The sequence below is a fragment of the Acomys minous genome (assembly GCF_964271855.1).
Source record: "Acomys minous genome assembly, chromosome: 1".
Taxonomy (NCBI): Eukaryota; Metazoa; Chordata; class Mammalia; order Rodentia; family Muridae; genus Acomys; species Acomys minous.
The window spans coordinates 18,106,156-18,130,776 of record NC_140483.1 but is presented as its reverse complement, the minus strand read 5'-3'; positions in this window follow the sequence as shown (position 1 = coordinate 18,130,776).

Here is a 24,621-nt window from a genome sequence, read left to right as displayed (position 1 = left end):
TAGGTTTCAGTCCCAGTGTGGTAGGGCAAGATAGTGCAAGGGTTCCTCTATCTTCTGTTCTTACTGATGGCATTTCAAGTTTAACTAGAAGTTGATTTCCTTGATGGGGAATCCTGTTGAAAATTACCCAGTTCTATTTTAGGACGCGAGGCCACCATGCTCCAGTTTCCATTAAACTGTCTGACTATGCAATTCTCCCTCCGCAGCTGCAGAGTGAGATACCTACATGTTTTTACCTTCCAAACTTGCTGATCTAATGCTCAGGACTACACTTCGGTGGCTGTAAGCTGTGCCTGAGTGGTCATCTCTGATGGTCACCTTGTAACACCAATGCAAGAAAGAAATGTCCACGTGCAGCACTCTCTACAGAGAAACAGAGGATTATCCAAGCATCGGGCATTCCCACATTAGACACGCGCATGAATGCAGCAGGTCATTTTCCCAGGCAGGTGGGAGTTTGAACTCGATCTTCAAAAGTCAGGCCATCACTAAGTCTTAAACTCACCTTTCTTCTAAGTTCAGGTCTCTGGCTTAGCCTGGGATCCAGAGAAATACTAAGGGTTGACTGGAAGGCAGACTTCTGGGGTAGTCAGAATAAGGTGAGGGAAAGTGTGTGCTACAGGAAAGAGGGGAATAAAAGTCATGGTGAAAGGCTTCCCTGCAGTTCAGGACTTCACAACAGCATGGCTCCCTGCAGTGGGACGCAGAGCAGAAGGAGAAGCCGTTTGCTGGCTCCTCTCCATCTCCTATTTCTTTCTTGTCAAAGTCAAGCCCCAGAGGGCCTCAATATAATTGCATTTCTAGCTTGTGTCTTCCGGCCATTTGGCATAGACTCTAAATGCTAGGTCCTACGCCTGGCAGTGGGATTCTTTATCCGCATCTAGAAGTTGTTATGGGAGCTAGCCATGGTCCATCTGGTCAAGGGAGGCTGTGTGAGCTAGATTCCCTAGTTTTGCAGGCCTTCTTCCTTCTGTGAAGCTGGAAATCCTGAGACATTAAGAAACCAACCCTGGTAGCACCAGGTCCCCCTAGCAGGAGGTCATAGTGGAGCCACAGGAGCCAAGCAGACTTGAGGAGGCACAAGAGCTGAAGGCACTGGTATGACCCCCTCCATCCATTAAACTGTTTAACCAAGGTTAAAATGGTCTGTTGTAGAGATGGGAGCAGAAACTATAAAAACACACACACACACACAAAAAAAATAGCTACTGAAAGGAAAGAAGAGAAGAAGGTAGAAACAGAGGAATGAAAGAAAAAAGCCATTTCAGAGGCAGCACTCTTCTTTCCTGCCTGTTCTCACAAATATCGAGGTCCTGGGATCCCCAGGAAATGCGCTTGTCATGTCCTGGGGTGCCAGTGACCACGAGGCCCCTTCAAGGTCTCCACTAAGAGAATGGCTGGCTTTAAGTTTGCAGTGGGAGATGCTTGCCTGTGCAAGGCGGGGGAAGGCATCTTCAGAGCTCTGCATGGACTGGCTGAGGTACTGTCTACCGAGTGATGGAGGGTGGGTGACTAAGCTCCTACTTACTCAGCTTGAAAAGACCCTGGCCACATGATCCTTACCTCAGGAGGGACTTCCTTCTGCCAGGTACACCCAGACAGAAACTGGGGAGACTAAAAGTAATTGAGAGTATTTCATAGGAAGGAAAAATCACAAGGCAGAAGTATCTGGCCTCTCCCACCTCGCTTTCCAGTCCCCTTAGACTCAAATGCTCTTTGATTAGCTCCTGTGTTGAAGTGTTTGCCGGCTCTATCTAGAGCCTCTATGTTGCACACTGCCTTGGTCCATTCCTGGGACTCACCTCCTTCAGCTCTCTGATGTCCTGAATATGTGGAGGCATCTTTCTTCATTCTTCCCTTCCTTGGCCTTTGCAGCTGTCTTCCGGTTTGCTTCAGCGGCTTCAGCGATCTCTCCAGCTGCTTTCGTCTTTCACCACAGCTCCCCAGGCTTTAGTTCTCCAGAGCTGTTCATAGCCCCGTCCCATCCATGCATGAACATGATTTTAATTGGCCTTTAAAGGCTGATGACTCCCAGATCGGTATTTCTGCCCAAACCCTGTTACCTGGGATCTAGAATCTGATTTCAAGCTATTTCCCAGGTAGTATATCCCGAGAGAGTCTCAACTTAAGATGTTGCGGGCTGAATTCATTCTGCAGAGGCTCTTTCTCTCTTTCTTTGTCCCTTCAACAAATGATATTGAAGACCACTCTGCTACCCTCAAAACTGGAGGATCAGCCTAGAGTTTTTCTGGAGGATCAGCCTAGAGTTTTTCTGGAGGATCAGCTTAGGGTTTTTCTCTGCTCCACCGGAGATGAAATCATGTCTTCCCACCCCATCTTCCTAGGGAAGGCCCTGATGAGAGCCTTCAGTAACTCCCAGATCTATTAGCCCTACATTGTCCCCTCTGCTGAAAATCTGCCTACATTCTACCAGATCTTACTGTGAAACATAACTCTGATCAGTTTACTTCCCAGTGTCTTCAGGCAGGTCTGCTGGAAGCAGGGCCTAGGATGGAAATTGGGGTGTTTGTGGTTCCCAGAGAGAGTCCTCTAGAGAGAAAATTTCAAATCGGGGAGAGAAGTAAAGAGGGCAGAAAAAAAAAACAGGAAAAGAGGAAACAAATCGGATGCGTATTATGCCTTGATCCCAGAAGAAGGTTGTGTAGCATCACACTGATGCTCTGTCCATGAAGGTAAAGAGGCTGATGTTATATCCTCCAATAATACCATTACAGGCTGTGGTTTGCCCAGCATACAGGTGGCAGGATGATAGTAACTTTCCAAGCAAAGCAGCTTGCCACAACGACTCTTCACAGATGAAAAGTAGTTGTAAGCCTTGAGTAGCCAGTGCGTACACCAGTAGAAAAAGTGTTCAGGAAAGTGGCCCTAGGCATGGCCTCAAGGCAGCTTTTGCATCATGCTTAATGGCCTGTTTCACTCTACATTCAATCTGGATGGAATGAAAGGCAAGTGCACGGTCCTCCTCTGACCCTAGCCAACCTTATGTGTCTGATGTCATTCTCTCCTTCACTTGTCACTCACTCACACACATCTTGCCTATCGCCTGGCTTGACTCTCTGTATGTTCCCACGCACATTCTTTTCCCTTGTGCCGTCTGCATGCCCTGTTGCTCGTTCTCACTCCTGTGAAAGACTCCAGATCACGTTTCTCCCTTGGAAGGCCACTGTGGAAACGTCTTAGCAGAATTAACTGCTCCTCTATCTGGTTGCCATTGCATTTTATATTTAGCTCCGTTATGACAATCTCTGGCTTGTAAGACTTGCTAGAATGTTCTTCACTGGATCATCTGAGGGCAAGCATTGTGCGCCTCCTGGTGTGTTTAACCCAAAGATCCAGCAAAAGTCATGGGGCTGTATAAGTTTTACCAGGGTTGGACTAAGCTACATATTTGCACCCTTTACGTAAGTACCAGTTGGCTCATCTCCGAAACACATGATTCTCATGAGGTCTTCCACAGCTTTGTAGTTGCTGATTTGAATGCACTGCTGCTTCCTGATACAAAGGAGTTCTTTTGATCTCCCTCTATCCCTTGCCCCCAACCCCGCCACCAAGTGTCTAGTACATGTCCTCACCCCCTCAACCCATCCCTGTTTCTTTTGTTGCTCTCACTCTGATGGGATTCAGGCAATGATTTCCCAGCACATGACTCTTTAGCATGCTGTGCTTGACAATGAGGGTTGGAAGCTCTCAGAAGTGAGTCCCTCTCTGGCCCACTGTCCTTTTGTCTCCCATCCCTCATTTTCTTCTGAAGGAAGTCATAAAAACTAAAATTTCTCTCTCCCAAATCAAGCCATAAGACCTAGAAAGGACATCTCTTTCACTTCACCCTTGGAGGCCATCCCTCCAGGGGATCAGGAGTTCTCCCTCAGTACATGGAGGAAACCTACAAAGAGACACAAGAATCTAGAGGAAGGACAGCAGGTTACCAAGAAGAGACTTGATAACCTATGAGCATATACAGGGGGAGGAAATCCCCCTCAGGAACAGTCATAGGGGAGGGGAATAAGGGAAAAATGGGAAGGAAGGAAGAATGGGAGGATACAAGGGATGGGATAACCATTGAGATGTAACAAGAATAAATTAATAAAAAAATTTTAAAAAGACACAAGAATCTAAACAGAATTCCCAGGCTCCATGGAATCTCCTTTCATCAGTATATTCCTATGAATCAATCGTTCCTATATCTAATTGGACAAAGGATCAAAACTTTGTCCAGTCATATTTCTCCACAGTTCATTCTCATCACAGAGAAATCACATAGGCAAGATATCACAGGGTCTTTTGGTCTTCACTTCCAAAGGTTCTGGCATCAGGTCCAGCTCTTATTGGATAAATTGGTTACACATTTTGACTGTTAGTATGTCCTTTGTTACTGAGCATTGGCCAGGGCCCTTATGGGCAGGAAACATGTTATCACTTCCAACCACTACAAGTTTACAAATAATAGAACTAGACAAGACAGGTTCTGCAAAAGAGACTTGAGAGTCCCTTAGAATACAGGCTACATGATTTAAAAAGACAAGACAGAAAGATTTTTATAAAGGTCTTTAAGGAGGTACTTTCTCTGAAAGTGAAACTCAGCAGGTGCCATTTATACTGGAGAGAAAGAGTGATGAAATCGGGCCTTTGGGCTTGTTATGTGTATTTGGTCCAGACATCAGCTGTTTCTAGTCATGTTGTCTCTGTTCTCATCTTATTTCTAGAGTATTCGCATTTCACTCATCACAAAACTCATTCTTTAAATTTACAGTGTATAATACCATCACAAAATCATCATCTCTTTCCCAGCCACTGCCCCAGTCACAGAAATGTAATAATACTATGTATTTCTTTGGATTGGCATCTATTTTTCCCCTAATAGCCACTGGTGTTTCTATGTATTTATTACCTTTTCCCTTGTATATGCATTCTATAGCTAGTTTAGCCTTTTCCAATTGGGTATTCATTATTTTCTCATGGACTATTATTAACAATAATGAACATTCATGAATATAGAAGGTCTCTGTTAACATATATTTTTGTTTCTTTAAAGTGAGATGGCTAAACTGTAAGCCTGCTATATGTTCAACATCATAAAATTTTGTCAAACTGCTTTCCAAAGTGTCTGAAGAATTTTAGAATCGTGTAAAAGCTCCAGTTGGTCTGTGTCCTCTCTAGAAGAAGTTGTATTGTCTATTCCTCAGTTTGGGTCATACTAGAAAGTGTATGCTGATGATGGTCATAGTGCTGAGAAGAAGGGGTTGGAGTGCTCAGCCCTAAATGAGACATCTTCATCAACCCTTGCCCTGCAAGGCTCAGGGAACATCATAGAAATAAGGCAGATGTTTCTCTTATGCATTAATGTCTTCCAATACCTGGGTCAGCATCCAGCTTACAGCAGGTTCTCAGTAATACTCACTCAATGAAACTGATGAATTAATTGTCCTTATAAAATCTGCCTTTTCTTTATAGTGTCTCTGGCACCTAGATGGCATTATATCTGAAATTCCACTTTAGAGATTTCTGCGGTGGAGTTTGTGATTTCATCATCATCATCGTCATTGTCATCATCATCAACACAGAATCTTACACTATGGCCTAGACTGGGCTAGACTCACTGTATAGCTTGGGCTGGTCTTGAACTCACAGCACTCCTTTTACCTCAGCTTTTTTAGATTAAAGTCCTAAGATGATAGGGGAGCCACCACATCCGGTCTCGTGTAACTTCTTTAAGTCAAGGTGTACATATATACTTTGATAGTAATAGCATTTGTCTATCCATCCCATAGCCTCTTAGAATTATTGTTCACTATGAACAAAGCACTGTGCCAGACACCTTAGGGACATAGATCTGAGTCAAATAGATCCTGCATTCAGGTCAGGCCTATATTTTCTACTGAGGTGGCATCATTCTCTCAGGAGCGAGAGATGAGGTGTTTCACAGAGACCCACAGCTCAGCTGGTGGCAGTGGTCCCCTTCCCTATGAGAGGTTCGAATCCTCCAACTCTGACAGTACATTTCTAAAAACAGAGTGATGAATGGGGCCTTGCATCCATTCATTTACTCATCTCTTCATTAATTTCACATATATTGACTTTGTTCTCTGTGCCAGGCATTTGCTAAGCCCTGAGGATACAGCAGTGTGTAAGAAAGATAGAGCCCTTGCCTGCAGGGAGGTCACAATTAGCTGGAAGATGCATATTAAACAAGAAACAATTTCTTTTTAATGTAGCAAGATTTTCACAGGAAATACAGAAGCACATAGTATGGGCCCCGATGCTAACCTAGGCCTGGAACAGAGGCCAGTTGTAGATAAAGCCTCAAGAAGAGTCCTAGAGACTATCCAGGTTTGTGCCCAAGTCCGAGATATACACAGATAAGTGAGTTTAGAGTCCTGTGCTTTTGTCTCGGCTGCATTGATGCATTAGTCACTTAAGTGTCACCATGACCAAAATGCCTAATGAATATCAGTCAAGAAGGAATTTACTTAGACCCATGACTTCAGAGAGCACAGCACACACTTTCTTGTCCCCATGTACTTGAACAGAACATCCCAGTGCCATCATGTGGCAGAGGAAAGCACCTTTATATGGTGACAGACTGGAAGCAGGTTTCCCAAGGATCCTTCTCCAGGGATCTACTTCCTCCAGCTAAGTCTCAGGAGCCAGCTTCCAGTACTAGCAGAGGGGGCAGAGCATTTAAATCAAGAGCCTGTGGGGGACAGGTCAGGGTCAAACCATGATGACCGTTGTCCATGCTTGTCATTGTGCTCTTATCATTATGATTTGTTTTGCTGCCTCTTATGCGACAATCATCCAGAGACTCTAGGATTCTGCCACCATGTGGTGTGCCAACAGGCTTCACTCTACAGCTTATCGTATTCCTTGGTGAAGAATGAGTTCTAAGCTTGGCTGTGCCTGAGGCGTATGAATATTGTTGTCTTCCCTCCGCCCTAGGTTTAGAACTCACCACCCATGGCAAATCTACGCTGTGCTCATCTCCTCGTGCTACCCGTCCACTCCTGAGGCTGAAATCAAGCCTTTTGCCCTGAGCCTCTTGAGGAGTCTCAGCTTATTCACCAGATCCCCACTTCTCAAAGGCTTACAGGTTAAAAACCTAGGATTTTGTGTTTACTCCTTCTTAGTATAACGTTGCTCTCCATTGTTGGCATCTTTCAACTTCATGGTAAGTCTCCCAAATGTATAGATGTTCCTTATCATTTGTTCCTTTCATTTGTTTATTAGTTGGCCTTTTCCAATATTTGTAGCTGGTATTAATTGCATGCCCATCATAGGCTGGTACTCTTCTAGGTATTCACAAAGTGCTATAGTGAGAAACATTGGCAGTATTGCCTACTCTAGTAATGACCTCATATTCTAGGGAGGAGAGCACTAAATGTTCTCTCACTGGTTACAACACAGAGTGCAGGGGACTTTTAAAGGAGCAGCGAGAAAACCAACACAGATAAGAAAAGGAATGTTTTTACGCACAACTGCCTATTTCTCAGACCATTCCATCCAAGCTAATCAAGAGTACAAATAATGGGACCAAAAAGATGAAAGGTTTAGAGGCCGAATGGGGAGCCAGAGCTGGCTCTTGTCTTAGCTCTGAATCGTCATCTGGACTCAAATCTTCAGTTTCACTTTCTCCTTGAGACTAAATTAACAGGTCGGGGTTTTCTGTGTGGCCTTTCAATATCGCCATGCTGTTCATGTCCTAGATAGAACTTGTCTTTAACTCTTTCTCCTCTTCCTATGCACTCAGTGTCCTAGAAATTTCTCCAAGGTCCAACTGCCCCCGCCAAGCCCCTCTCTTCTGCTCATTTTCCACATAGTTGGACATTCTGATTTCAAACTTAGAAACCAAACATGCCCATTGCTATAGCAACAAAGATGCTCTGCCAGTTATACAACAATCATTTCACCTGGAAAGCAGATCTCAGGGATGAAAACACGAGACCTTACCCGGCACGTTTGTTGATAAGGCTGAGAGGACCTCAGAGCAGATCTCACTCCCAGGCTCCACCTGAGGCACCCTCCAGGAGTCCTTCCGGGGCATGAGTTGTGTTTCTGCTTACTGGGGATTTGAGGAAGACCCAATCTAACTTCCCAGCTCTGTGATGTAGTTCTGAATTTATATGGAATCATGGCACTTGACTGAGGATGAAGAGCTCGGAAAGGGTCATGACTAGGAAATGGACTTTTTTGTACTGGCTGTGACAAGCTACCTCAGCATCTGGAGATTCAAAGCATCATTCTCTCAGCTGATATGAGATGACAATGGGGACAAAGCTGGGTGGCTTTGGCTCAGGGCTGCCCTTGCAGGTACAGTCTAGTTGCCAGCATTGCATCGTCTGAATGCTGAACCAGAAGTCAGTGTCTGCTTCCAAGATGGCTCCCCCAAATGGCTATCTAACTAGTGCGTCAGAGATGTCTGTGGAGGACAGCCTTGAATCTTCATCCTGTGCACCCCTGCATGAGGCTGCCGAAGCAAACACAATTCAGTGGCTAGCTTCCCTGGATGACCAGTCCAAAAGAGAGCAAAGGGAGTGGTACAATGCTTGGAAATCACTTTGTCATTGTTTCAATGGTGTGCTATTGGTTTGGTATCGACACAGTCAGCCCTATCCACTGTAGGAGGAAACCACACCAGGCTGTGAACATAAGGAAGGGGGAATTGCTGGAGACCACCTTACAGCCCAGTTACCACCAAAGAAAAGGAACTCAGAAAGGACACAGAGCAGATGCTTGTGTTTAGGTTTCATGATTAAATATAGTCAATGGATTTTTGGCAACCTGTGGACACATGTTGGCACGAAGCCTGAATGCTTTTACCCTCAGATCACCTAAGAACCTTCTCTGCCACAGCTTCACAACTGTGTTGCACCTATTTTCAGCCATGAGTGAATGGGTTCAAAATGCTCTGAGAAACAAATGCCCTCAGCCCATAGGGTAGTTGGACACGGCCTAAGGAAAGTGAAAGGATATGATCAATATCTATTGTTTCATTACTATATGCAAGCTACACTTATGCATACTATACCCAAATATATAACTCATGTTGTAGGAAAAGTTCTCTGGCCAGAGTTTCTAAAAAAAAAACCATTAGGCTCTAGCTACATAGAAGGCACGGAGACATTGATGTACACCATGCTCAACTTACATCAGCCCTTTCAGTATGTGATGGTACTGTTCAAATCTTTTACAATATAGTGTTCTTTTACCTGCTTGCGTTTTCAGATTCTTCTGGGTGTGGACTTTAATCCCTTATTAGGGCAATAGAGTTCTCTACATTTTTTATTTTAGTTTGATCAGTTTTTATCTTTTATCTTTTGAAACGATGTTACTTGTTGCTTGTAAGTTTAGAATAATAGAAACTCAACTGTAAATGAAAACCTTTACCCTGTGAAGTGAACTTCTATTATTATTACAGGTGTTCTTCAATTGTGGCAAGCATCACTGGCTCCCTATTAGCGTGTTATGGCACTCTCTTTTTCAATGTATTTCCTGGTCATACTTTTTTGAATGTATGTGTGTTTGAATTATCTCTTGTAGACGGCATATGGCTAGATCTTCCTTTTTATTTTATTGTACACTACTGTCTGATGATAAAGTTTTTAGCTTATACTACTCTGTTTCTATATAATTATGTCTATATAATCCACTTAGATTCATTTGCCCTGCTATTTGCTATGTGTCCTGTCTGCTGGTTTTTTTTTGGGGGGGGGTCTGGACTTTTTTGACTTATTAACCATATTTTATGATGACCTTCTACTTCTATCACTTGAATGCCTACCCTAGAAATTACATTATACTTACTTAACTCACCTACCATTAATAAAGACCTCCTCCTCAGAGACAATGCCTGTGGTTAAAGACATTTTCATATTTTTCCACCTTCCTTTCAATCTGTGTGTTACCTATACTTGATTTCTATTCTTAAGCTCTCTTCCTTTCTCTCTCTCTCTCTCTCTCTCTCTCTCTCTCTCTCTCTCTCTCTCTTTCTTTCTCCCTCCCTCCCTCCCTCCCTCCCTCTCTCTCTCTCCCCCCTCTCTCTGTCTCTCTCTCTCTGTCTCTCTTTCTCTCTGTCTCTCTCTCTCTCCCTCCCTCCCTCCCTCTCTCTCTCTCTCTCTCTCTCTCTCTCTCTCTCTCTCTCTCTCTCTCTCCTTCCCTCCTTCTCTCCACCCGGCCCTCCCTGCTCTGTTGTCCCTTGATCTCATTAGCTATATCAGTACTGCTATACTTTCGTGAGAGTTTGGAGGCTGAAATCATACACCTTCTCAGAAACTTTCCATTTTCTCTGTTTGACTTTTTCTCTGCTTAACCTCTACACAGCCTTACCTTTCTCCAGTCCTCTTGGTTGAAGGTGCAGGTGGGTTTAGTTGGTTATCATTCCTTGGTTTGTCTTAAGCTGGGCAGTTCCAGTCGCCCTGTCTCTGGTGATCCCTGCCTGGCCTTGGCTTCTGTCCCAACTGGCACAGCCCAGGATCCAGTGCCCATGTTTGCTGCACTACCATTCAATCCACCTCTGTGCAGCATCCTGTGTGCAGTGTCCTGTGTGAAGCATCCTGTGTGCAGTATCCTGTGTGCAATATTCTGTGTGCAGTACCCTGTGTGTAGTACCCTTGTGCAGCATCCTGTGTGCAGCATCTTGTGTGCAGTATCCTGTGTGCAGTTATCTGTGTGCAGTACCCTGTCCTCCAGTATTCTGCTTACCTCTTGGTTTTAGGAATTCATCCAAAAGTTAATTAGCTTGGGAATTCTTGTCTGTCTTTGAAACTCTTCAAATTAATGAGCACTTTAATATGTGATAGTTGCTATACAAACATACAGTTGGTTTTGCCAGAATTTATCCAACTACTTCACAGTTACAGAATCTGAAACCTCAACAAATGCTGTTTTTCTTTCAAAATGTAGAAGGCTATAAAGGCTACCTGCATTTTACTTAAGAAAAAAAAAATAATAATTAAGGCTGACGAGATGGCTCAGTGGTTAAGAGCACAGGCTGCTCTTCCAGAGGTCCTGAGTTCAATTCCCAGCAACCACAGGGTGGCTCACAACCATCTGTAATGGGATCTGATGTCCTTTTCTGGCATACAGTATACATGCACACAGAACACACACACATATACAAATAAAATACAAAAATAATTAAAAATAATATGCCATGCATATGCTAAGTATTTCATACAGATTATCTAATCACCATAATTTACAAGAGATCCTACTATTTTATATGTATATATATATACATATATATTTCCAACAAGTTTTAGCTGTTATAGTTACTTCTGTATTCACTTCTCACTTGAAGGATTTTACATTTCTTTTTCTGCTCTCCAGGAGCAGAAAGTTACAAACCCAAAGGTCCTGCTTCTGAGAGTTTTCTAGATTTCTCCAGTAGACGACTTAGCTCAGAGAAGCACAGGATAGTGTTGTAACACAGATGACAAATATCTTGCCTTCTGAAATCAGTTTCATTTTTACAGTGTCTCGGCCTCTATACATAAGGCATGATTTGAGGGTATATAAGGTGTTACACCATTTGTCACTGGCCTACATGGGGAATCTAGGCCTCCTGAAGGACTTCCCCTAAGCCAGTGCTTTTCTCTTTTCTCTCTGTGCAAACTAAATAAAATCATTATTGGATCAGGGTCTCGAATCCCATCCTCATTTCCATTTTTCTCAATAAGCACCATGAGAAAAAAACATTTTAAAATGTAATTTGAGCAGGTGCAATAAAAGCATTTTAAAAACACACCCTTGACTTTGGTTCTGTTTGTTTGAGCTAGATCTCAGTGTCATTTTAACAGACTTGCACCGTAAATAGCTGAAGTTCTGGTGCCAAGAACCAATTATCTACAGTGAGAAAAAAAAACAACAAATGATTTTATACAGAATGAATCATGCGGGAGCTTCATAGTCTCAGCAGGCAGATTGGCTTGGATAAGAAGAAATACTGTTGCTTGATTAGGGATGAAATCACCAACCTGAGGTGGCTGCTTTTAGGGACCGAGGAAGACACAAATAAAATAATATTCATGTGGAATTCCCCAAGTTTCATCATCATGATACAAAGATTCTGTTCTTTTCCACCACTGTTTGAGACTAAAGATAAAAAATGGTAATCATAAGCAGCAACAGATTTATTTAGTGAATAAACAACCTTAATGATTCAGTATGCTGGATGCTTTTCCCGAGACCTTGTTTTTGGGTATTTAAATATATCCATTATAAATGTGTGTGTGTGTGTGTGTGTGTGTGTGTGTGTGTGTGTGTGTGTGTGTTTAAAACTTAAAGACTTACGCAATATACTTTTCAAATTTATTTGAATCATGAACTTATTTAGAAGTTGGTAAAAAAAAAACAAAACTACAGCCTAAGTAGTTCTGTGGTGGTGTCAGTTACAATTCTACTCCACCGTGGCCACGGATCTTTTGACAAGTTTTGTTAAGAAATAATGGTTCACTCTCATGTGTGCTACTCGTGTGACAGGCCAGTCTGCTCCCTGGCATAGCAGAATCTGGTAGATCTGATAGTGAAATATTCTTAGACTCATTCTCGAGTCATCTTGCTGGACATTGAACCCACTGTGACTTACGTTATTGCCTTGACCATTACTCCACGAGCTTAGAAAATTGGGCAGGCTAACAGCCTTGGACATTGTCGGTGTGTGTATGTGTGTGTCTATGTGCGCGCGCTTGTGTATTTGTGTGGTCTCCTATGTGTTTAGGTGTGTGGGCCCATGTATGTACATGTGTTGAAGGATAGATTTATTTTATTATGCCATCCATCATGTTTCTTTGATACAAATTTTCTCACCAGCTTAGAACTTATCAAGCTGGCTGGGCCACAGGCTCACACACCTCAGGGATCCGCCTCTTTAGTGATGGAGTTGGAAGCACATGCCACCAGTTCTGGATTCAAAGGATCAAACCCGTGTCTTCATGTTTGCAAGACAAGCACCTTAGCTGCTGCTGCTTCTCCTCCTCCTCCTCCTTCTTCTTCTTTCTCTCTCTCTCTCTCTCTCTCTCTCTCTCTCTCTCTCTCTCTCTCTCTCTCTCTCTCTCTCTCTCTCTCTCTCTCTCCAACCCCTCCTCTCTTGCTAAGCTAAAACATCCCCTCATGCATTTTGTAACTTCCCAGTTCTCCACTTCATGGCTGCGGCAGGTGCCTCAGAACAGTTACGAATGACGAATGGAAGGCTGATGTCCAGCTGGGAAGTGGGCCTCTGACAACTGCCCTAAGCAGGAGAGTTCTAAACTCAATGAAATCTGAAAATCAAGGCAGACCTTGAATGTTTCTCACTACCTGCAGCTTTCACTGAGCCCCTTTCCTTGTGTTGTTAATGGCTAATGGCCTGAGATTTCCTCATGGAGATGAGGTTTCCTGATGACCTTGAACCTCAAGCAATGTTCAGTTACGCTGAATTTTCTCTGATCATGAGAAGAAATGCCTAAACCAGGTACATGTTCCTGGAAGATGCGCAGCTCTGGTGCTAATTTCCACCTGGTCTTTACAAGTTAGGAAATACAAGCTCTTAACCCTTGAGTCTCAGTCTCCCTGTTTTTGCACAAACACCCTTCTAAGGTTTCTGTGAAGATATGATGTGATACACAGAAAGCCCAGGCACAGTGGGACAGACCCTGAGGGGCCCCAGTAGGGGGGACAGTTAGAATCTTGTGGGCGCTCTGCAGATGAGTCAGGGCTGGAGATATCAAGCTGGAATGCAGACTCCTGGAACCCTGTCAGTAGCAGCTCGGGCAGAGACCCAGCCCCGTGCTGTTAGCCACAGCAGCCTGAGGAGGTCCTTTAATCCTTTAGGGACCTCAAATCAGACCAATGGGTCCTTGGCTTTAACTCAGAAAAGAATCAGAGGTGGAGTTTATTACTAACAGGAAGGCACTCAGGGAAAGGACGCAGCCCTCTGAGAACACGGGTGAAGGCTTCTGAGAGATAAGTTGCTGTTAAATGTCTTGGCATGTCTACCATTTTGGTTGCCTTTAGGCTGCATCTCAAAGGGCTACCAAGAAATCTTTTCTCTTTCTCTTCTTGGTAAGTGATGTCATAGCGTGGCTTCTGAAGTTCTTTGATGGGAAATAAAGCCAGGAGTTAAGTTGCACAAGAGGTTAGGACTTTTGTCTCTCTTTCTGTAAGTGGAGAAGGGGTTCTGACGACATTTCCAGAGAAGTGCAAGTTTATAGCTGGGGAGGAGAAAGCCTTCAGCAAATGCTGATTGTGAGGAACTATTGCTTCCCTGCTGGGAAGAGGCAGCAACCAGACTCCAGAGTGCGGGTCCCTGTCCCCATGGCCTCAGGACTTCCTCATCTTTATATCCTGCCTCACTTTTAATGCCCAGGTTTGTGCCATGTGTACTGAAGAAAGACTAACTTTAGGACAACATTCCCACACCTGTACAATATAGACCAGGGGCTGGGAAGAATCTTCACTACTGGGCAAGACGATTTCTGTGTCAGTTTTCTATTGGTTTTTGCTGTGCTTAATGAAGCATGAAAGAATAGAATTTCTCGACTCTCCCTAACATCAGGGTGGGGCTGGTATCAAATGAATCGAACCCAAAGGAGTGATTAGTCTCATCACCGATTAATATCTTCTGAGCACCCTGTGGTTTGATTTACACATAAAAAGCAAATTGGAGCCATCATTAAAAATAACTCTAATCAAAGACTATTTTTTTTTAAGCTCAATTAGGATAACATTTTGGTGCCTGTGATTAATCTGGTATTGCAAGATAAAGTGAGGGTGACTTAACATACCCCTCCCTCTTAATTTAATCTATTTCTTTATAATGCTGTTTTGGTTACTTTGAAAACTCTGGCCTGATCCTGGAAGAACATTAATGACTCACTAATGAGTGTTTACCTAGTTAAGCGTACAGAGGCTGATGTTCATGTGAGGCAAGAGCAATTAGCAACTGTACAGCTTAGTGTCCTGTTTATGCAGGTTATATCAAAGTAAATTATTTTGTCAGTGTCTATGAAAGGTAAATGATAATGTTATGGGCGCCTTTCCAATTTCAATTTTAGTGTGAAAGTACAGTATTAATCAATCCTCCCAATATAAACAAGGTGTGCTTGTTTGTAGGACAGCATATGGTACTGACAGTAGAAAAGGCCTTCGTTCACTGTGTGTGTGTGTGTGTGTGTGTGTGTGTGTGTGTGTGTGTGTGTGATATGCAGTGTATGCTCATGAGTTTGAGACTGTGTATTATATGTGTGACATGTAGATGTATAGATGCATGGTGTGTGGTGCATACATGTGAGGGTGAGCCCATGTGTATGTGGTACATGCATAGGAGTGTGTCTGTATGTGTGTGCACTCATGTGTGCACATATTGAAGCCAAAGCAGGGTCCCTAGCACCTTGCTCTGTGACTCTCGGGCTTATTGCCTTGAGGCACGGCCTCTCACTGAAGCGGAAGTGCACTGTTCCCAGTAGACTGGCTAGCACGTGAACTCTTAGCATCTGCCTGTATCCACCTCACACATCCATGCCTGGCTCCTTGCATGGATGCTCAGGATTCAGGCTCAGGCCCTCACAATTGCAGAGCAAGCTCTCTTCCCTACTAAGCCACCTCCTCAGTCCCCTTTACCCATTCTTAAAGGACAAATACAAATTAAAAGTGAAAGAATAATCCTTTCTAATGGAACTGGGGGAAGAGATTTCCTTCTCTTTTGTAGAGCACTCATTTTAGAAAAAATATATTATAAATATATATATATATGCACACACATATATAATATTTGAAGCATGCATGCAGGTCTGTGTGTCTCTATGTGTCTGTCATCTCCTTCTTTTAAAGTCTGGACAGGGTATTCATGAGCTTTGTAGCACACATGTCTTTCTCAAAGACCTGAGCTTACCTCCAATAAGTGTGGACATCAGGGGAGTTCACCCCTCTACCTCCCAATAAAAGACTAACTTCAGTGAACTCCTTTCTTCAGTCTACAAAATGACCCTATGTCATAAACATATGCAAATTCGGTATTTTCTCGCTAGATAAAGCAATATGTTCACTCCACCTAGCAGGAGGCATTAGATGGCCCATGTGTGATGAGCCCTGTCTTCTTGTTTCAGATCCAATTTCTATTTCTCTTAGAGGCAGGGCTGTGGGCATTGTATCTGCTTGATTGTATAACACAAGCTGACTCTTTCCATCTCAGTGGTTTGTGGACCTTATAGTGGACTGTCTAATATAAGCATGGCATCATTGGGTGTTCAGTGTGTGCTCGGGGTACAGGCACATGCAGGTACTCCTGTGTTCATGCGTATGTGGAGGTCAGAGGACAGCCTCAGGTGCCACCCCTCAGGAGCCATTCATCTTGGTCTCTAAGACTGATTTGCTCACTGGCCTAGAGCTCACCAAGTGGGCTAGACTGGCTTCCCAGAGAGCCCCAGGGATGCTTCCTCTGCAGTGTGATTACAAGTACACACCATGACATCTGGCTTCAAGACACAGGTTCTGGCTAAACTTAAGTCCTTCTACTTTCATGGCAAGAACTTTAGGAAATGAGCTATCTCCACACGATAGTTAAAGGCATTCACCAATAACTTCTCTTTCTCCACCATCTTTGTGGAAAAGATGTTTGGGTTGGAAGATTTGGTTTTGAATTTTGTTTCCCAAACAATTTAATGAGCAGTTTCAGGTGCATTTCCGGCAAGTTACTTCTCCATCAGGGTGAGTGCCTTATGGAAACAACTCAAGGAAGGAACGATTTATTTTAGCTTACAGTTTCATGGAGTTCTGTCTATTATGGCGGACCAGGATGCCAAGAAGAAGGCCGGAACCAGGAGTGGCCACCTCCCCCTCTTAAAGATTCCACAGCCTTCCAAAAGTTGGTTAACCAGTATTCAAAATGTGACAATGTGGGCGAACATTTCACATCCAAACCATAACAGCTGCCCGCTTGCACCAGCTTCATACTTAAGAGTGAAAAACAAAGCACCTTTGTCTTGGAGTGGTTTGAGCAAAAGTGACCCCAAACTTGAATCCTTCACTTCTCTCCTCATTGTCTTCCACCTGACTGAAGTCTGTGCTTACTGACCTGTCTGCAATCTGGCTGGTGTGTGTGTGCATGCGAACACATGTCTCTCCCTAACAAAGGGCTTTGCTCTCTTTATTTATTGAATAGCCCAGTGCATAGGAACATTCAAAAATGTCAAACAGATGTTGCCACCCTATGCCCATATATTGCTTCCAACATTTAAGAGATATTTGTTTTTTAAGGTTGCTTTCAGTTATTGATTGCTTTAAACAAATGATTGACATAACACATATGCGCACACATACACACTGTTCTGGGCTAGGAGCTTGGAAGAGTACACAACACTAAAGCTATGCATTAACTTAGGTTGTCAAAGCTGACTATGTGCAAGATATGTAAGGTTTGTTACATTGTTCTCTTAGAGGCAGGTGAAACTCTAACAGGCTGAGAACACAGTAGGGCAACAGGTTGAGAACATAGTCTTAAATGATCTCGGTTATAAGTTCTAGAAATGATTCATTCCTTTAAAGTGACGATGTCATAAAAAATGATACCACCATATTCATCGTTGTTGGATATTTTCACATACAAGAGAGGTTGCTCAGTGGCCAACATGGGCAAAATCTTTTGCCATTACAAATCTTATAGTCTAATGACATCTTTCATAAAAGTGAGCTATTTCTTATTAGATAATGATCTCTTATAGTACATAGATCAGGAAATGACCATGTTTTTATTTCTGTTTCATTATCTGAAAAATTGGATTCTGTCACTTATGATTTGTATTGAGCAGAACTAGCGTGAAACTTGAACTCAGTGACTCTGCTAAGGACACATTGCTCCTTGGACAGTTATTGCACATTACTTCTGAGGGCGTAGACTGACTGACCCCCCCCCAAAAAAAGCCAGCTTATAGTCTTCAGTACTACTTCAAACTACCTAATACACACAGCTGTATAGCTTTAAACTGGATAACTTTTGCTTTTACAAGTTTCTGTAGTTCTCACAAACGGAAAAGTTAGAATGTATTGCAATGATACCCATGATTACTAGGACTATAGACAAAAACATTGAAATAATTTAAGGCTATGTGGAGAAAGATTACCTAAAGAGCAACACTACTCACAGGGATATTCTCACCTCAAGCAGCTGTAGGACTTTTGTCCTCAGTTTATAAGGTGAGAATTCTTGTAATCTTGCTGTTCTTGTGGCCTTATATCCAATCCAAAATGGTTTATTTACTCCCATAACATCACCGAGTTCACAGCTGGGTTAGCTTGTAGATGACATGTCCCTCCAGCACTGTGCATTCTGGTACCATGAAAGCTAGCCAGCAAGGAGGACTTTAGCTAACCAGTGGCATCCAGAGTTCTCTCTGTCTTGTGGTCAGTATGTGACATCCTTGGCAATAGGCGGTTTACCATCATGTTCTACTGGGCAACTGACAGCAATGGCAACAGACTTTATTATTTCAAAGGGTCTCTGTGACACACATGGTGACAATTTCAGTGGAGGTAGCCCACACCCAGCACTGGGCTTTTTAGTTGGCAACCTAAAGCTTCTGGGAAAAAATACTATCCCATATGTAGGATAACACCAATTATTTTCTGTGAATTTATTTATACAATAAATATATTGTATAAAATAGTAAGTTTCCACATTGCTTTTGCAAACAGCCTTAGCGTGAGTGCCAATTGTTAAGAAGGCACTTGTGGTATTTTTAGAAGACACTCTTGAAAATAGCTACTATGGTAATACCCTGGCTTATATTTTACATTTACACAGAATTTGTCAGTGTATCATTTACCTATCTTTTCAATTTGTTTTCTGTAGAGATCAAATCTTACTTGATTTGTACCCACATCAAATAAAAATCAGTTTAACATCCCAATGGAATTATGCTGATAACCTCTCTGGAAAGGTGTGCTGTGTGAAAGGGGTGTCGGTAAACAGTGATTACCCCGGAGAATACGATAAACATTCACGTCCATCACTATTTTCTTCCCTGAGTATAACTAGGAAGTGCATGTTTTTAGCTCCTTTGTAGACAAGAAGACCAGCGTTCAATACGATATCACTAGTAAGTGTAGACTAATGTAGGGGCTAACCTCCACAAACAACCATCTTCAAAATGTGTAGTCACTGTACATATATATGTGTGTGTATGTATGCATGGATATGTGTATGTGACTGTGTATGTGTGCATGTGTATGCTGGCTCACTGCGTTGTGTATATGCTTATGTGTATTCACATACATGTATGCACATGCATGTTAACAGAATCCTCCTTAAAGCAAAAATATCCAAGGACCTGAAAAGCCGTACTTACTACGAGCTATGAAGACATAATAACTGAGCTTACTTGGACAACTGAAAAGCCATAAAAGATGGTAGCTAGATTATTAAAGAAATGTCTTTAATAAATAAATAAATATGATAGATAAATGATAAATAGATAAGATAAATCAAAAAAAGGATCTGCCTTTTTACACTGCCACAATTGCTTCTAAGTAATCGTACCTGACAAAGTATTGAGAACAAGAAGGATGCTACAGACTTGTCTCCCATCTGAGCCTGTCAGGAAGACTCCTACAGCTACATAAGACACAGTGCAAACCCTCTTTCTGCTGAGGACCCGTGGGCTTCTGGGACTTGAGGGGTCATGCCGTCCACGCCTTGAGCTGTCAATGCAACACACCACAGAAAGTCTTAGAGACACGGTGTCATAGAACAACATCTTTGACAGCCAAGTATGGTGGCTCATGCCTGCAATCCCAGATTTTAGGAGACTGAGGCAGGGGATTACCATGAGTTCTGGGCCAGTCTGGCCCAAAGAGTGAAGCCCTGTCTAAAAATAAATGGCTCCCTTTGCTTTATTCTGACATAAGATGTTTGTTGGTGACTTTTCACTCCACTAGTCTTAAAGGCGAGGTCTCCACATGAATGCCTACTTTGAACTCACCCAAAAATGCCTCAATTGTTACTCCTGGAGCAGTGTTTATAGTTGGGGCTCCTAAATTCATCTACGCTTTCACGCACACGCTTCTACCCTTTGTTTTTAGCATCAGTGTGCAGGAGCTTTGGACCGTATGTAGAGTCTAAATTTAACTACTATGCCACACAGATTTTTATGGCAATTCTTTGTCAGAGGGCTTTCTTTGTATCTTGCAGGTAGAGAGAATATGGATTCCTGGAGATTCTCCTAACTAAGAACCATCTCAAACTTCCTATCTCTCCTTCAGTAGACTTTCATCAACACTCTTCCTGCCCCCACCCCGCCCCCTCGAATTGGGAGAATCTCTGGTGTGAATGTCACCAATTTCCTGCCTTGCTTCTAAGAAATGTCCTACTGACGCCACCTATTTTGCCTTCTCTGTGACTTTCCGCTTCCCAGTGTTCCTGGCTGAGTTAATGGGTTGGTCTTTGCCCTTCCATCCCACTTTTGTTTTCCTCACCTGCCAGTAGAACTCCTGTTTATTCTTTAAACAATAATCTGGCAATACCTCTCCCCATAGCAATGGTCTCCACAGCTGAGACCCAGCGTACGAGATCTGCTCAACATTCTGAATAATTCTTCTGGCAGGTTAGATGCTCTGTCTCTAATCATATAGGCTATTGTGTTGGCTGAAGGAAAAATGGCCTGCCACCTGTTGGTTGCTAGTGGGCAGTTGCCATGCCAAGAAGTGGGCAGAGGGCTGAAGATATGATTCAAAGACGAAGAGCACAAACCGCTCTTGCAGGGGACCTGAGTTCAGTTCCCAGAACACATATGAGGCCATTCACATTGCTTATAGCTCCTGTCCCAACAGCCTCTTCAGTTTTCCATGGGCACCTGCACTCACATGGATGCGCATACACAGACAGAGAAGAACTTAAAATAAATATTAAGGCAGTGAATCTAACTCCCATAAATATACTTTTGTCTTAATTGTTATTATTAAAACTATTTTTAATTTTTAAAATATGGGTTTGGGGCTTTTATCTTTTATTTTGGATTTGAATTCATTTGAGACTTTTGGCTTTAATAATGTTTTCTTCAAAAAAAAAACATGCTTTATTGGTTGGGCTGTGTAGTATGTCACTTATTTTTTTCAATGTGACAGAAGCAACTTAGTGGAGGAAGTGTTCATTCTGTCTCACAGTTTTAGGAATGCTGTCTGCTATGGTGGGGAAAGCACGGTGGCTGGAGTGGTCAGTTTGTGGTCCTTGTATTTGCAGCTGTAGCTCACTTACGTCTAGATGAATTAGAGAGCAGAAATTTTGGGGTCAGAACCAGAAGCAGATGCCACCTTCAATGCCTGTCTTCAGCAGTCCATGTCAGCCAGACAGCCATGACTCAAAGGTGCCACAGTATACCCCAACAGCACCAACAGCTGAGACCAAATACAGGAGCCTGTGGGGGAGAACAGAGGTCTCTGCCACCTGTAACACTTATCCTCTCTGCTAGCTTTTAAGGTTATCTTTTGAAATCAGAGCTTGCCTGGGAAAGAGCCAGAATGGGTGAATTTCCTGACGGCCTTTGATGTTCAGAGGTGTGTTGTTAAAGGAACATGACACATTTGCCTTCAGAATCTCCATCCACAGAATGAAAATTAATGCTTTAAATACCTCTGATCTGATTATCCATGTCCAGTGCTCACAAGCCGTTGCAGAATAAGCATGGTATTATTTAGCCTAATGATATTTTCTTAACTTTCAAATTACTGATACTTTTGATGGCTAAGGAAAGGAACTTAAGAAGTCCCTACCACCTTCTGCAGAGGGATGAAATTGTGATCAGAGTCATGCAAGAATTTTTTGTCAGAGGCTGTCTTTTGCAGAACATCTACTGACCTAGTGGAAGAGGTTTAATGTGATTATATCTTATTTTAGAATAAATGTGTACATTTTTATGCTTATTATGTGGCAAGAATTTTCTTTTCTGGAATGCTCCTCTGTTTCCCTGCATGTAAATGTGCCCAGAAAAAAAAAAGATTTATCTAACTATTTACATGTTTTGGGCATATATATTCCTACCTCTCCAATCTTCAAGTGTATGTAAAAGGTTATTTTATTACAGATTCTTTGCAGGCTATCATGAAAGCATTGAAAACCATGTGTAGTTTAATATTTAGAGCAACTAAATATTATCTCCTAAAATAAGGCATTTGCCAATGTCTCCCAACACTGAAGAAACTTCATGCCTGCTACTTTCAAAGCTCCTCATCTTGCATTTTTATCTATACCCCCCCCCTTTTCTCTAAAAAAAAATTAATCAAATGTGTTGTGGGTAACTTATCAGTATGGCCTAATAATGTTTATTATCAGGACTATAATTATTATTACTGTGGTATTTTCTAACCCTCTAGCAATTATTCAAGACACAGACGTCTCTTATATTTTAAAATAGCCTTAGTTAACCTGGGACAGAGCAGATACTAATTCCCTAAACTACATCCCATAGTGGGAAGTATCCCATACGTGCCCCAATTCCATGCCATCTGCTTCTCATAATTTCTATAAAGCTACCCCCATCTATAATCCCAAATACTTGCTAATTATCATCATCTGGGCCAAATCGCCATCCACGCCTGCCATGTGCTTCTCCTCCACCTAACCCATGGCACAGCTTTCTTCTCTTGTCTCTCCATCCCAAGATTCTCTCCATCTCCCAAAGCCCGGGATCCTTAGCCATGCCTATCCCATTTGCCCTGCCCAGGTGTGGTGGTCTTTTATTGGTCAAACAGGTTAGGCTCTTAGGCAAGGTGCAAGGTAAGGCACAGGGTCAGAAAGCAGTAATTATCATCAAAATAGATCAGAACAACCTCCAGTGCAAATATATGATTGTTTCTCCTTAAATTACTTACACAGTATTTTTTTTTTAATAGAGTCCTTTAACATGTTCAATGTGATGGTGCTTAGAGATGTAGTAATATCCACTCAGTATTCTGGCTCCTGACTTTTTTTTTTGTTTATTTATTTATTTATTGTATATGAGTGCTTTAGCTGCAGAAGAGGGCATCAGATCACATTATAGATGATTGTGAGACACCATGTGGGTGCTGGGAATTGAACTCAGGACCTCTAGGAGAGCAGGCAGCGCTCTTAACCACTGAGCCATCTCTTCAGCCCCTGGCTCCCAACTTTTAGTGCACATATGTACATAGGCTTCTTGGTTCCTTTAAGGTCATATGGATCCTGATGACTAATGGTGATGAGAAGTGATGAATATTGGCTTTGGATGAGAGTGTTTATTTAATTGCCTGAGCAAGATCATCTTGATCGCAGAAGGAATCACTGAAATTTGTGTTGCTCTGACAACAGAGATAATGGGAAAACAACGATCAGAGATTTCTGGAAATTTGCAGTACCACTTATGCATGAAAGAAAATGTCTGCCAAGCTTTGGAGGGTATTGTTTAACACAGCACAAACTTAGTTCATCCTAACCAAATCTATCATCCTAAGACAGAGTTACAGACTAGGAAGCGAGGCTCTGGCAAGTTCACAGGCAAATAATCATCTCTGTTGTGTTCTGACAACAACACCTACTTAGGTTCTATATCTTTGGGTTTCCGACATAGAATGTCAGTCCCTCAGAGGGCTGCTTCCTCAGCTCGTCGATCTTTGCCTTATAAAACCAAGAACTCTGCAAATAATGCTGGGAGCTACGGAATTCTGGCAAGGTTTCCGGAACATCTTAAACTTTCATTACATTTCAGTGATTTAGCTTCACTTCATAGGGCCGTATCTGATGCGAATTCCCACCAATGTGCGGCTAAATCAGAGGCTGTTCGCATCAAAATGTTTAACCTGATAACATAAATCAGAAATGTCTACCAGGAGTGGCCCTCTCAGTAAGAACAGAATATGGTTCCTTCTAATCTTTGCCATCTTAGTTGTATGCTTCCCCCAAAGCAGACACTAATGTTGTCATATAATCAGGAATTTGTACCTGGTCTTCATCTCTCTTTCTTGGCACAGAGATTCTAAAAGCCCTGGAATTTTTCTGAGGAATATTGTGTCCGAGATTCTTATCTTTGGTATGCATAATAAACATCTTTCGGTCATGCTAGTGAGGTGATGGCTCTTAGTATCTACAGAGTGTGGGGTGCTATTGCAGGAGATTTCACCATGTGTTGGGAAGATTGGAACCTGATCCCCACACCCGCCTGTGAGAATGGAAATTAACCTAAATACAATGGCCAGTGGTTCATCAATCATCCCAACGCGTATCATCACACCTTCATAAAAGCTCTTGGTAATGGAGTTCAGAGAGCTTCTTGGTTGATGAACACAGCTGGGTGCTGGAAGATGGAGCCTCTGGAGAGATTATGGGTGTTCTCACCATTGTTTTCTTGTCCCCTGCATCTTCCACTCAGCTGGTCTTGAGTAGTATGCTTTACAACATGCCAGGGATGGCCAAGTGAATTGATTTCCTCTGAACTGTTCTAGAAAATTCTCAGACACAAGGAAAAGGTGTGAGAATCTGATTACAGCCATTATAATATCAAGTAGCCTGGGCTTGCCCCTGGATTATAGAATGGGGGCAGTCTGCAGTACTTAGCTTTGTGACTTGGGGAATCTGGTTACGAGTTCGATCACTAGGTTACGGGGTAGTGTTAGAATTGAACTAAA